This window comes from Ranitomeya variabilis, chromosome 4 (genome assembly GCF_051348905.1).
Source record: "Ranitomeya variabilis isolate aRanVar5 chromosome 4, aRanVar5.hap1, whole genome shotgun sequence".
Classification (NCBI taxonomy): Eukaryota; Metazoa; Chordata; class Amphibia; order Anura; family Dendrobatidae; genus Ranitomeya; species Ranitomeya variabilis.
Genome location: NC_135235.1, coordinates 454,947,275 through 454,959,914, shown reverse-complemented (window position 1 = coordinate 454,959,914; position 12,640 = coordinate 454,947,275).

Here is a 12,640-nt window from a genome sequence, read left to right as displayed (position 1 = left end):
CTCTTATAGGCTCGCAGCTATAAAGTGTGGGGCGTGGAGCCAGTGGCTCTGTGCTCCGCAATAGTTCTCAACTGTAGGTACGACCCTTGGTGCACCACCGGTTGAGAATAGCGCCAGCACAATGGTCCTCCCTCACTCACGGCCCAGTCACGTTCGCACATCCTGTGACTGCAATCGTTACTCCCCTGGCCATAGGGATTATGCCACAAGACGTAACAGTCATCTCAAATAAGCAGGGGCCTCCTGAGCAATTTTTCCAAACTGCTGCCAGATGATTACAGCCTATAAATTACAGATCCTACGATCAGAGAGTCATGAACAAATACGAGTGCAAAATATTCTTATAGTTGATATTTTTTATTGTATATCCTCTTTAAATTGGTAAATATTAATGCCAGTTTTTAATTGTGATTATAGGCCCAGGGGGTTACGCTGTTATTTATGGTGGAATGATATGTTCCTTTTCATGCAGTGCTTCATGTTTACTCCTGAATCTCCTGCTACATTTTTTTTAACGGTTTGTGGAACCTTTTTAATTTTCTGTTTCTTTTGATATAATGCACCAGCATCACGACATTCAGTGCGATCCTGGTATTACTTTCATTTCCACTGAGATGTTTACATGAGTTTACATTCAGGCTCCTTTTTCCTGCTTTAGTACTGAAGAACAGACTTTTTATTATTAGTTAGGCAGATGTAGCACAGCTTTACCGTGCTGACTTCGCTCTGTAACTACATACTCTAGCCAAGGCAGAATGCCTTATTTATCTCACAGCCCTCCACCTTGGCAGTTTTAGACCCACATACACATTAAACTAATGTCGGACGATTCTTTCAATATCAACGTGTTGAGCTGGCAGTCCAATGTGTATGGGAGCCATGGACAACAGATTTTCAAGGGAGATGTCGGATCGGGCAAGTCTGACATTGGACTGTCGATCGCTTTATTCTCCCACAGATTAGCCACCACAAGACCTTTCTGAGACTGCTTCATCCTACAGAAGATTTATGAAAGCGCCATCCGAAAAGACTGCTGGCTGAACCATCGTTCGAGAGACGGCCGTCTAATGTTCATGGCGGGCTTAAAGGGATTGTCCACTACTAAGACAACCCCTTCTTAATCTAAATGTTCAGCCCTGATGAAATAAGCAAACCTATACTCACCGCCAGTGCCGGCTTAGTTGCAGCGATGGATGTCGGCACTCGTGGCGCTGGGGCTGTGATGCAGTGGAATGACACGTGATGCCCAGCGCCAATGAAGAGGAAGTTCGGCTACAGTTGATCTCGGACTTCCTCTTCATGTTCATTTAGACAGGTGGCAGGGATAGTGACACAAGTGCTGATTGGGCACCAGGCACCATATGTCATTCCACCACATGACAGCCTCGGGAGATGAGTAGGTTTCTTTATTTTATTAGGGCCGAACATTTAGTTTAAGAAGGAGTTGTCCTAGTAGTGGACAACCCCTTTAATACATGCCATGCCAGCACCCTATATAACCAGTCAGTCACATGACACATTGGTGGAGAGTGCAAACTACAAGGTGAACTACTTCCCCATTTTCATATATTACAGAGTGACTTTTAAAAATGCGTTGTCTTAAGACCTCCTTTGGACATCTGTGTTGCACATGCATGTTGTCACAATCCATTTTTGGATTTGTGACAGCTCTAGCTCTGCTTTAACCCCTTCATGACCCAGCCTATTTTGGCCTTAATGACCTTGCCGTTTTTTGAAATTCTGACCAGTGTCCCTTTATGAGGTAATAACTCAGGAACGCTTCAACGGATCCTAGCGATTCTGAGAATGTTTTTTCGTGACATATTGGGCTTCATGTTAGTGGTAAATTTAGGTCGATAATTTCTGAGTTTATTTGTGAAAAAAACGGAAATTTGGCAAAAAATTTGAAAATTTCGCAATTTTCACATTTTGAATTTTTATTCTGTTAAACCAGAGAGTTATGTGACACAAAATAGTTAATAAATAACGTTTCCCACATGTCTACTTTACATCAGCACAATTTTGGAAACAATTTTTTTTTTTGCTAGGAAGTTATAAGGGTTAAAATTTGACCAGTGATTTCTCATTTTTACAACAAAATTTACAAAACCATTTTTTTTAGGGACCACCTCACATTTGAAGTCATTTTGAGGGTTCTATATGGCTGAAAATACCCAAAAGTGACACCATTCTAAAAACTGCACCCCTCAAGGTGCTCAAAACCACATTCAAGAAGTTTATTAACCCTTCAGGTGTTTCACAGCAGCAGAAGCAACATGGAAGTAAAAAATGAACATTTAACTTTTTAGTCACAAAAATGATCTTTTAGCAACAATTTTTTTATTTTCCCAGCGGTAAAAGGAGAAACTGGACCACGGACGTTGTTGTCCAATTTGTCCTGAGTACGCTGATACCTCATATGTGGGGGTAAACCACTGTTTGGGAGAACGGCAGGGCTCGGAAGGGAAGGAGCGCCATTTGACTTTTTGAATGAAAAATTGGCTCCAATCTTTAGCGGACACCATGTCACGTTTGGAGAGCCCCCGTGTGCCTAAACATTGGAGCTCCCCCACAAGTGACCCCATTTTGGAAACTAGACCCCCCAAGGAACTTATCTAGAAGCATAGTGAGCACTTTAAACCCCCAGGTGCTTCACAAATTGATCCGTAAAAATGAAAAAGTACTTTTTTTTCACAAAAAAATTATTTTAGCCTCAATTTTTTCATTTTCACATGGGCAACAGGATAAAATGGATCCTAAATTTTGTTGGGCAATTTCTCCTGAGTACACCAATACCTCACATGTGGGGGTAAACCACTGTTTGGGCACATGGTAAGGCTCGGAAGGGAAGGAGCGCCATTTGACTTTTTGAATGAAAAATTATCTCCATCGTTAGCGGACACCATGTCGCGTTTGGAAAGCCCCTGTGTGCCTAAACATTGGAGCTCCTCCACAAGTGACCCCATTTTGGAAACTAGACCCCCCAAGGAACTCATCTAGAGGCATAGTGAGCACTTTAAACCCCCAGGTGCTTCACAAATTGATCCGCAAATATGAAAAAGTACTTTTTTTTCACACAAAATTTCTTTTAGCCTCAATTCTTTCATTTTCACATGGGCAACAGGATAAAATGGATCCTAAAATTTGTTGGGCAATTTCTCCTGAGTATGCCGATACCTCATATGTGGGGGTAAACCACTGTTTGGGTGCACGGCAAGGCTCGGAAGGGGAGGCGTGCCATTTGACTTTTTGAATGGAAAATTAGCTCCAATCGTTAGCGGACACCATGTCGCGTTTGGAGAGCCCCTGTGTGCCTAAACATTGGAGCTCCCCTACAAGTGACCACATTTTGGAAACTAGACCCCCCAAGGAACTTATCTAGATGCATAGTGAGCACTTATAACCCCCAGGTGCTTCACAGAAGTTTATAACGCAGAGCCGTGAAAATAAAAAAATAATTTTTCTTTCCTCAAAAATGATTTTTAGCCCAGAATTTTTTATTTTCCCAAGGGTAATAGGAGAAATTGGATCCCAAATGTTGTTGTCCAGTTTGTCCTGAGTACGATGATACCCCATATGTGGGGGTAAACCACTGTTTGGGCGCACGGCAGGGCTTGGAAGGGAAGGCACGCCATTTGGCTTTTTGAATGGAAAATTAGCTCCAATCATTAGCGGACACCATGTCGCGTTTGGAGAGCCCCTGTGTGCCTAAACATTGGAGCTCCCGCACAAGTGACCCCATTTTGGAAACTAGACCTCCCAAGGAACTAATCTAGATGTGTGGTGAGCACTTTGAACCCCCAAGTGCTTCACAGAAGTTTATAACGCAGAGCCGTGAAAATAAAAAATGTGTTTCCTTTCCTCAAAAATATTTTTTTAGCCCAGAATTTTTTTATTTTTGCAAGAGTAACAGGAGAAATTGGACCCCAAAAGTTGTTGTCCAGTTTCTCCTGAGTACGCTGATACCCCATATGTGGGGGTAAACCACTGTTTGGGCACATGCCGGGGCTCGGAAGGGAAGTAGTGACGTTTTGGAATGCAGACTTTGATGGAATGGTCTGCGGGCATCATGTTACGTTTGCAGAGCCCCTGATATGCCTAAACAGTAGAAACCCCCCACAAGTGACCCCATTTTGGAAACTAGACCCCCCAAGGAACTTATCTAGATGTGTGGTGAGCACGTTCAACCCCCAAGTGCTTCACAGAAGTTTACAACGCAGAGCCGTGAAAATAAAAAATCATTTTTCTTTCCTCAAAAAAGATGTTTTAGCAAGCAATTTTTTATTTTCACAAGGGTAACAGGAGAATTTGGACCCCAATATTTGTTGCCCAGTTTGTTGTGAGTACGCTGATACCCCACATGTGGGGGTAAACCACTGTTTGGGCACACGTCAGGGCTCGGAAGGGAAGTAGTGACATTTGAAATGCAGACTTTGATGGAATGGTCTGCGGGCGTCACATTGCATTTGCAGAGCCCCTGATGTGCCTAAACAGTAGAAACACCCCACAAGTGACCCCATTTTGGAAACTAGACCCCCGAAGGAACTTATCTAGATGTGTGGTGAGCACTTTCAACCCCCAAGTGCTTCACAGAAGTTTATAACGCAGAGCCGTGAAAATAAAAAATAATTGTTCTTTCCTCAAAAATTATGTTTTAGCAAGTAATTTTTTATTTTCGCAAGGGTAACAGGAGAAATTGGACCCCAACAGTTGTTGCCCAGTTTGTCCTGAGTACGCTGGTACCCCAAATGTGGGGGTAAACCACTGTTTGGGCGCACGTCGGGGCTTGGAAGGGCGGGAGCACCATTTGACTTTTTGAACGCAAGATTGGCTGGAATCAATGGTGGCGCCATGTTGCGTTTGGAGACCCCTGATGTGCCTAAACAGTGGAAACCCCTCAATTCTAACTTCAACACTAACCCCAACACACCCCTAATCCTAATCCCAACTGTAGCCATAACCCTAATCACAACCCTAACCCCAACACACCCCTAACCACAACCCTAACCGCAACACACCCGTAACCCTAATTCCAACCCTAATCCTAACCCTAATCCCAACCGTAACCCTAATCCCAACCCTAACCACAACTGTAACCCCAACACACTCCTAACCCTATCCGTAACCCTAACCACAAGCCTAATCTTAACCCTATTTCAAACCCTAGCCCTAATTCCAACCCTAACTCTAATTCCAACCCTAACCCTAAGGCTATGTGCCCACGTTGCGGATTCGTGTGAGATTTTTCCGCACGATTTTTGAAAAATCTGCAGGTAAAAGGCACTGCGTTTTACCTGCGGATTTACAGCAGATTTCCAGTGTTTTTTTGTGCGGATTTCACCTGCGGATTCCTATTGAGGAACAGGTGTAAAACGCTGCGGAATCCGCACAAAGAATTGACATGCTGCGGAAAATACAACGCAGCGTTTCTGCACGGAATTTTCCGCACCATGGGCACAGTGGATTTGGTTTTCCTTAGGTGTACATGGTACTGTAAACCTGATGGAAAACTGCTTCGAATTCGCAGCGGCCAATCCGCTGCGGATCCGCGGCCAATCCGCTACCGATCCGCTGCGGATCCGCGGCCAATCCGCTGCGGATCCGCTGCCAATCCGCTGCGGATCCGCGGCCAATCCGCTACCGATCCGCGGCCAATCCGCTGCGGATACGCTGCCAATCCGCTGCGGATCCGCGGCCAATCCGCTGCCAATCCGCTGCGGATCCGCTGCCGATCCGCTGCGGATCCGCTGCCGATCCGTGGCCGATCCGCTGCGGATCCGCGGCCGATCCGCTACCGATCCGCGGCCAATCCGCTGCGGATACGCTGCCAATCCGCTGCGGATCCGTGGCCAATCCGCTGCCAATCCGCTGCGGATCCGCTGCCGATTCGCTGCGGATCCGCTGCGGATCCGCTGCCGATCCGTGGCCGATCCGCTGCGGATCCGCGGCCGATCCGCTCTGTGTGCACATGCCATAACCCTACCCCTAACTCTACCCGTAACCCTAACCCTACCCCTAACCCTACCCCTAGTTCTAACCCTAGTTCTAACCCTAACCCTAGTGGAAAAAAAAAAAAAAAAAATTATTTATTTTATTATTGTCCCTATGGGGGTGATAAAGGGGGGGGGGTTATTTATTATTTTTTTTATTTTGATCGCTGTGATAGAACCTACCACAGCGATCAAAATGTACTTGTAAGGAATCTGCCGACTGGCAGATTCGGCGGGCGCACTGAGCATGCGCCCGCCATTTTCCAAGATGGCGGCGCCCAGCGAGGAGACGGCCGGGCACCGGGAGGATCGGTAAGTATGAAGGGGTGGTGGGGGGGTGGATCGGAGCACAGGGGGGGTGATCGGAGCACAGGGGGGGGGGGATCTGAGCAAGGAGGGAGCGGACAGGAGGACGGGGGAGCCGGCAGGCGGACGGAGGGGACCGGACCCCATAACGGAGGACTGGGGGGGCGATCGGTGGGTGTGGGGGGGGTCACTTTAGTATTTCCAGCCATGGCCGATGATATTGCAGCATCGGCCATGGCTGGATTGTAATATTTCACCAGTTTTTTAGGTGAAATATTACAAATCGCTCTGATTGGCAGTTTCACTTTCAACAGCCAATCAGAGCGATCGTAGCCACGGGGGGGGTGAAGCCACCCCCCCTGGGCTGAAGCACCACTCCCCCTGTCTCTGCAGATCGGGTAAAATGGGAGTTAACCCCTTCACTCGATCTGCAGGGACGCGATCCCTCCATGACGCATACGCTGCGTCACAGGTCGGGAAGGCACAGACTTTCATGACGCAGCGTATGCGTCAAAGGTCGGGAAGGGGTTAATTTTAACGTTGTATTTTGCTTTTGTGCCAGCAAGGGTTAATGGCAGTTTTCCTTCCTGCAAGCTGCTGAGTTGCTAGGTAAGCTGATGCGGGTGGTGACCACTCCCACCATCCTTTAAATAGTTACATGATGCACCAGCTGACTGTTGGTAATAGAGTTTTCTTTGTATGCCAGCCTTGGAGTTGCAGCTCTCTGGTGTCAGCGCTAAATCAGCTACTTCTGGGGAGTTCAGGGTCCTGTTTCCATATCCTCTGCGTTGTGGAGCTTGGCAGCGGAGCCTGGAGCTAACTTGCTTTATTATTTACCTTGTCTGTCTCGTGCTTGTCAATATCCCCTGTGTTTGTACCATCTGCAGTGGTGAGCCTAGCGTACTTGCCGGCCAGGGTTTAGTGAGGTGACTGCTAGGGACCAGGTTTGTGATGGTGGCAGGGGGAAGGACCCGAATAGGGCATTAGGGGAGCTAAAGGATAGGCACAGTTAGGAGTTGCTCCATCCCTCATTCCTTACTATTAGGGCCTTCCTCCCCCTTTTCCCATTCTGTTCTTGGTGTTTGCTGTGCCGTCCGCTGGTCCAACCCTTGTTGTCATGACACATGTCCTGTATGTTGCTTTCACAGAAACAACAGATACTCATTATAATCTATGGTGCCATTCAGATGTCAGTGTTGAAAAATTCACGGAGACATGTCTGTTGTTCTCTGGTATCACGGATGAAAAGAATCAATACAAGTCTGATGGTCCTCCTTGGTCCCTGGTCAGCACATGGATGGCATTCATGTGCTCTCCCTATTTAACATCACAAAGTATAGGAGAAGCTTGTAATTTATTTATTTATCCATCCGTGCAAAAAAATGATTTTACAATGATGGTAAAAATGGACACACGGACCAAACAATGATGACACACTGATCCCAAACACTGAGAATGGTGCCACACAAATGTGTGAATGAGGCTGAAAGTAGACAACCCCTTTGTCCTGCATCAGGTTCACAGTGAAGAGCAAAACAAATATTGTGGCATATTTTAATCTATGCAACATATATTGGCATATTGAAGCTGAATATGTCTTAGGCTATGTGCACATGCTGTGGATTTTGCTGCGGATCCGCAGCGTTTTCGCAGCTGCGGGTCTGCAGCAGTTTCCCATGCGTTTACAGTACAATGTAAACCTATGGGAAACGCAATCCGCAGTGCACATGCTGCGGAAAAAAACGCGCGGAAACGCAGCGGTTTACATTCCGCAGCATGTCAATTCTTTGTGCAGAATCCGCAGCGGTTTTACACCTGCTCCATAATAGAAAACAGCAAGTGTAAAACCGCAGTGGAATCCACACAAAAACCGCTGTAAATCCGTGGTAAATCTGCAATAAATCCGCAGGAAAAACGCGCAGTTTTCGCCCTGCGGATTTATCAAATTCGCTGCGGAAAAATCCACAGAGGATCATTCTACGTGTGCACATACCCTTACTGGATAAAACAAAAACTTTTAATTTAATCTGTCACCAAGTATTTGCTACCCATGTGAGAGCAGCGTAATGTAAAATCCCAGTTTTATCTCCTGTAGATGTATCAGTCCTCTGAATGTTGAGCTCTGTATAACCCTGCCCAGACCACTGATTGGCAGCTTTCTGCATACACTGTGCATAGGCAGAAAGCTACCAACCACTGAGGGGATTATACAATGCTCCTAAATATGGAGGGTTACAAGGTAGCAGGTTTACTAGTTCTCTAGTGAAAATCTCTGAAGTGAAAAAAATGATTGTATCTAAACTACAATAAGTGACATGTTGCTGAAATCAGGATCTTTGTCTCTATATAATGCTGCTCTCAAATTAGATGGTAAAAACCTGGGACAGATTCCCTGCAGTAGATGAGGCTGAAAACACTAATAATTCCCATACTGCAAAGTGACATCAACCTACACAAAAGAGTAAGTGCTCAAATGCACATTAGATATGTCAGCTTAACGATCATTCAATCAGGGAAAGCAGTGAAAGTCTGAGTGCTAAAATTCAAACTGCCCATTTTTATCTCCACCATCATCATCTGTTGGAAAAGAGTAGGGAATTTGCCCTCCCTACACATTAAACCTTTGGCCTATTCTGACAATGCTGATGGGCTGGGTTTGTGACACGCTTTCAGCACAAGCATGATAAATGCTGCTGTCAGAGATTGACAGCGGCATTTAACATGTTAACAGCCAAGGGTGAATCGCGATTCCACCCGTGGCTGTTAGGGGCACATGTCAGCTGATGAAATTAGCTCATATGTTCTGAGAAACATGCGGGTTCAGCGCAGGAGTCCGTATATACACGTCAAAGGTCATTAAGCGGTTAAGCATACCATTCTGTAAGGTTTAAGTTACTGTGTAGGGGGTCAGACCTTGCTAGGCACTGAATGACACTGTGACTTTAAGAGACCATACTCCCCTCTGATTTGTGTGCACTTGGATTAGTCCTTTCTCCCCTGCAGGTGGCTAAAAGAAGCCTCACGTCTGAGGGAGAGTGGCAGGACTGTTTTCTGTGTCCTAACAATGAGAGGCTGACAAATGAACTAACGGCTTCAAGGGAGAAGAATCCAGGCTACTGCAGGATTAATCACCAGGACCGTGTCCAAAAGGAAAGAGTCCAATTGCACAGCCAGGCTAGTTCTCCCTGGAACACCTATAACCTGAGAGAGAAAATAACACTGTTTTACCAGTCATCTTTCAGCATTGAAAGTGGGAACGAGACTTGCCCGCATTTGGAAGAAAAGAGATCTGTTAACTTGAAGGAAGAGCTCAACACAACAAACTCAGGTCAGCTACAAAAAGACCAAGCAGCAGCTACCAAACTTTCTTCTAATCTGAAGAACTGTGAGTAAGACACCGGTGTTTAACTGTGTTAGGGTGTAGAGCAGTGTTCTTTATCTGGAAAGCTGTAGCAATGTGGCCCGATCGGAAGCCAGGTGGTAAGTTTAAAGAGAGTAATTTGTGAAACTTGTTTATCTGTTTGTATTGAACTTTACATTGCCATAGCTGGAGTGCAGCTTGTGTGACACACTCCAGCCATCTTTCTTTGTATCTATTATCGCTGCTATCATTACAATAACTGTTAGTCTTATTATACGGCATATAATCCTCTGTTTTTCAATAAAGCTGGTGTTTTGTTTCTGTCTCCTTGTATCCTTTACCATATTTGAGTCCTACTCTGCAGTCTCATTCGGGAACTGCTACAGCAGAATGAGAATGTGACATTTTAGTTTGGTGCTAGCTGCTCAAGCATAGAGGGTGGTCGCTAAAGCTGAAGTTCCCTCCTCTGGCTTCAGTAAGTGCTCCACAAGCCTTCTCCTCTCTTGAATTATGGCTGTAGCAGGCTTCTGTTTGAACACTATGGCCTTTACTTGATCACCTTGATCACAGAGAAAAAGCTATGGGGCACTTACTGCAGAGAGCTGATGGTATTTCAGCATTAGGAACCGCAGTCTGGGCAACTACAGGTGCCACACAGACTTCTTTTTAGCCTTAATGCAGCGGGCTGATGCAGGTGACACAAAAACTCCTTTTAAGTAAAACGCTTACTGCAGGTCAGCCAGCGTGGGCTGATGAAACGACACCTCCCATCAAGCTATGTCTTCTGTCACAGTGATGGCAGGAACCGCTGATGTGAGAAGTAGTCTCATCAGCTGGCTCCTGTGCTCACACTTAAAAAAATCCCCAAAACACAACATGTAAAATAATTACATACGTACTCAAATAAAAATAATAAACACAGTATACTCACCTAACACCAAATCCCCGACGCCCTCATCTCCTAGAAAAATAGTAAAATAAAAAAACAACATATACTCACCTTAACGCCTAATCCCCGATGCCCTTGTCTCCTACAAAAAATAATAAGCAACCATATACTCACCTGTCCGCCGTAGTCCACATAATCCCGAGTGTCCTGCGGCGATCTCAAGTGTAGAACAGTCACATCGGGAGATGTGACTGCTCTATCTGGCCGCCGACAATACGCTGACAGGAGGTAATCGCTCCCGCAGTGTATCACTGAGCTGCCGTGAGAGAGTTCACTGGAGTTCATCAGCTGATCAGCTGCGGTGCTCTCACAGCACCGCCGCTCTGTGAGCATTTTCTCACGCAGCAGTGCTGCTGTAAAGCAGATCACCGGAGCTGATCAGCTGATGAACTCCAGTGAACTCTCTCACGGCAGCTCAGTGATACACTGACAGGAGGTAATCGCTCCCACAGTGTATCGCCAGCTGTCTTTGAGAGCAGTCACATCAGTGACTGCTCCCAAAGTCATCAGGATCGTCGTGGGACATTATGAATTGTCTTGTCTATGGACAGGTGAGGAATATTGTGGTTTATTATTTTATTTTTGCCGCAGGAGACATTAGCATTAGTGGATTAGGTGTTCAGTAAGTATGGTTTAATTAAGATTTAATAAAGGAGTCGGTGTCATTATTTCAAATAAAGGACTTTATTATGTGTGTCTGTGTTTTTTAAATAATATCACTATGGGGTTAGTAATGGATAGGTGTCTTATAGATGCCTCTCCATTACTAACCTGTTGGCTTGATGTCACCTGACAATACAAAGGTGACACAAACTCCACATATATGAACCCCATTCGCCACTGCTACAGGACAAGTGGGAAGAGTGAGGCTAAGCGCCAAATTTGGTGCGTCTTATAGATGTGCCTTTTCTGGGGAGGCTGAGAGCTGAGGTTTTTAGTCTTGGAGGGGGCCAATATCCATGGCTTCTTCCTAGGCTATAAATATCAGTCCGCAGCTGTCTGCATAGCCTATGCTTGTTAGATTTTACAGGGGGACACTATGTCATTTTGTTTTTCTGGAGTCCCCCTGTAAATTAGCCAGTAAAGGCTAAGCAAACAGCTGTGAGCTGACATTAATAGCCTGGGAACCTTTATGGCTATTGGCTCCTTCCCAGAATATTAACATCAGCCCTCAGCTGTCGGCTTTCCCTCTGCTGGTTATTCAAATTATGCGGGAGCCCACACAATTTTTTGTTCATTTTATTTTCTTTAAAATTAAGAGTTGCTGTTTGGTTATAGCCTATGTAGGTTCATTCTGTTAATGTTCCTACATAGACTGGTGACAATGTGTGTGTAGGTTTGTGTGTGTTTGTTTGTGTGTGTATTTGTGTTTACTTATCGGTTTAGTAATGAGGGTGTTGGACTCACACCATTTCATTACTAACCCTAGGGCTAGGTGTCAATGACAGCTGCTGACACCAAGCGCTAATCCTATTACCCTGATGCCACTGTATCAGAATGAAAAAGGTGGTGTTGAACAAAGAAATTACATCACTAAACTTTTTTTTAAACATTTTTATTTAGCTCAAAAAAGCCTTCATTGCTGTGCAAAAATGCATGCAAAAAATACATACAAAAATGCATCAAAAACGCACCAAAAAATCAAGGCAAAACATGCGTTTTTGCGGCCAAGAAGTGCAGAAACCTTGCAGAAAATTCTGCAAGCAAATACTCAACGTGCACACATAGCCTTAAGTGTCTTTCCTGTCTGAGATGACAATTCTTACAAACTGTAACACTGAGTAAGTATTGAACCCGAAAAAAGGGCTTGATTATAAGTATTTCCTGGTGTTTCATACAAGGGTTGTAAAACACGCCATTCTGAGTTTTCCATCTTTTCTACATTATGACATCACTCACTGTAAAAGAGCTGATTGTATTATGTATACATATCCCTGTAGACTGACTCATTTGGCAGAAGGGGAGGGGGCACCAGAAGCTAATTACTTAGCATAGAGAAGGAAACTCCTGCAAATCATTAGCCTGAAAGCCATG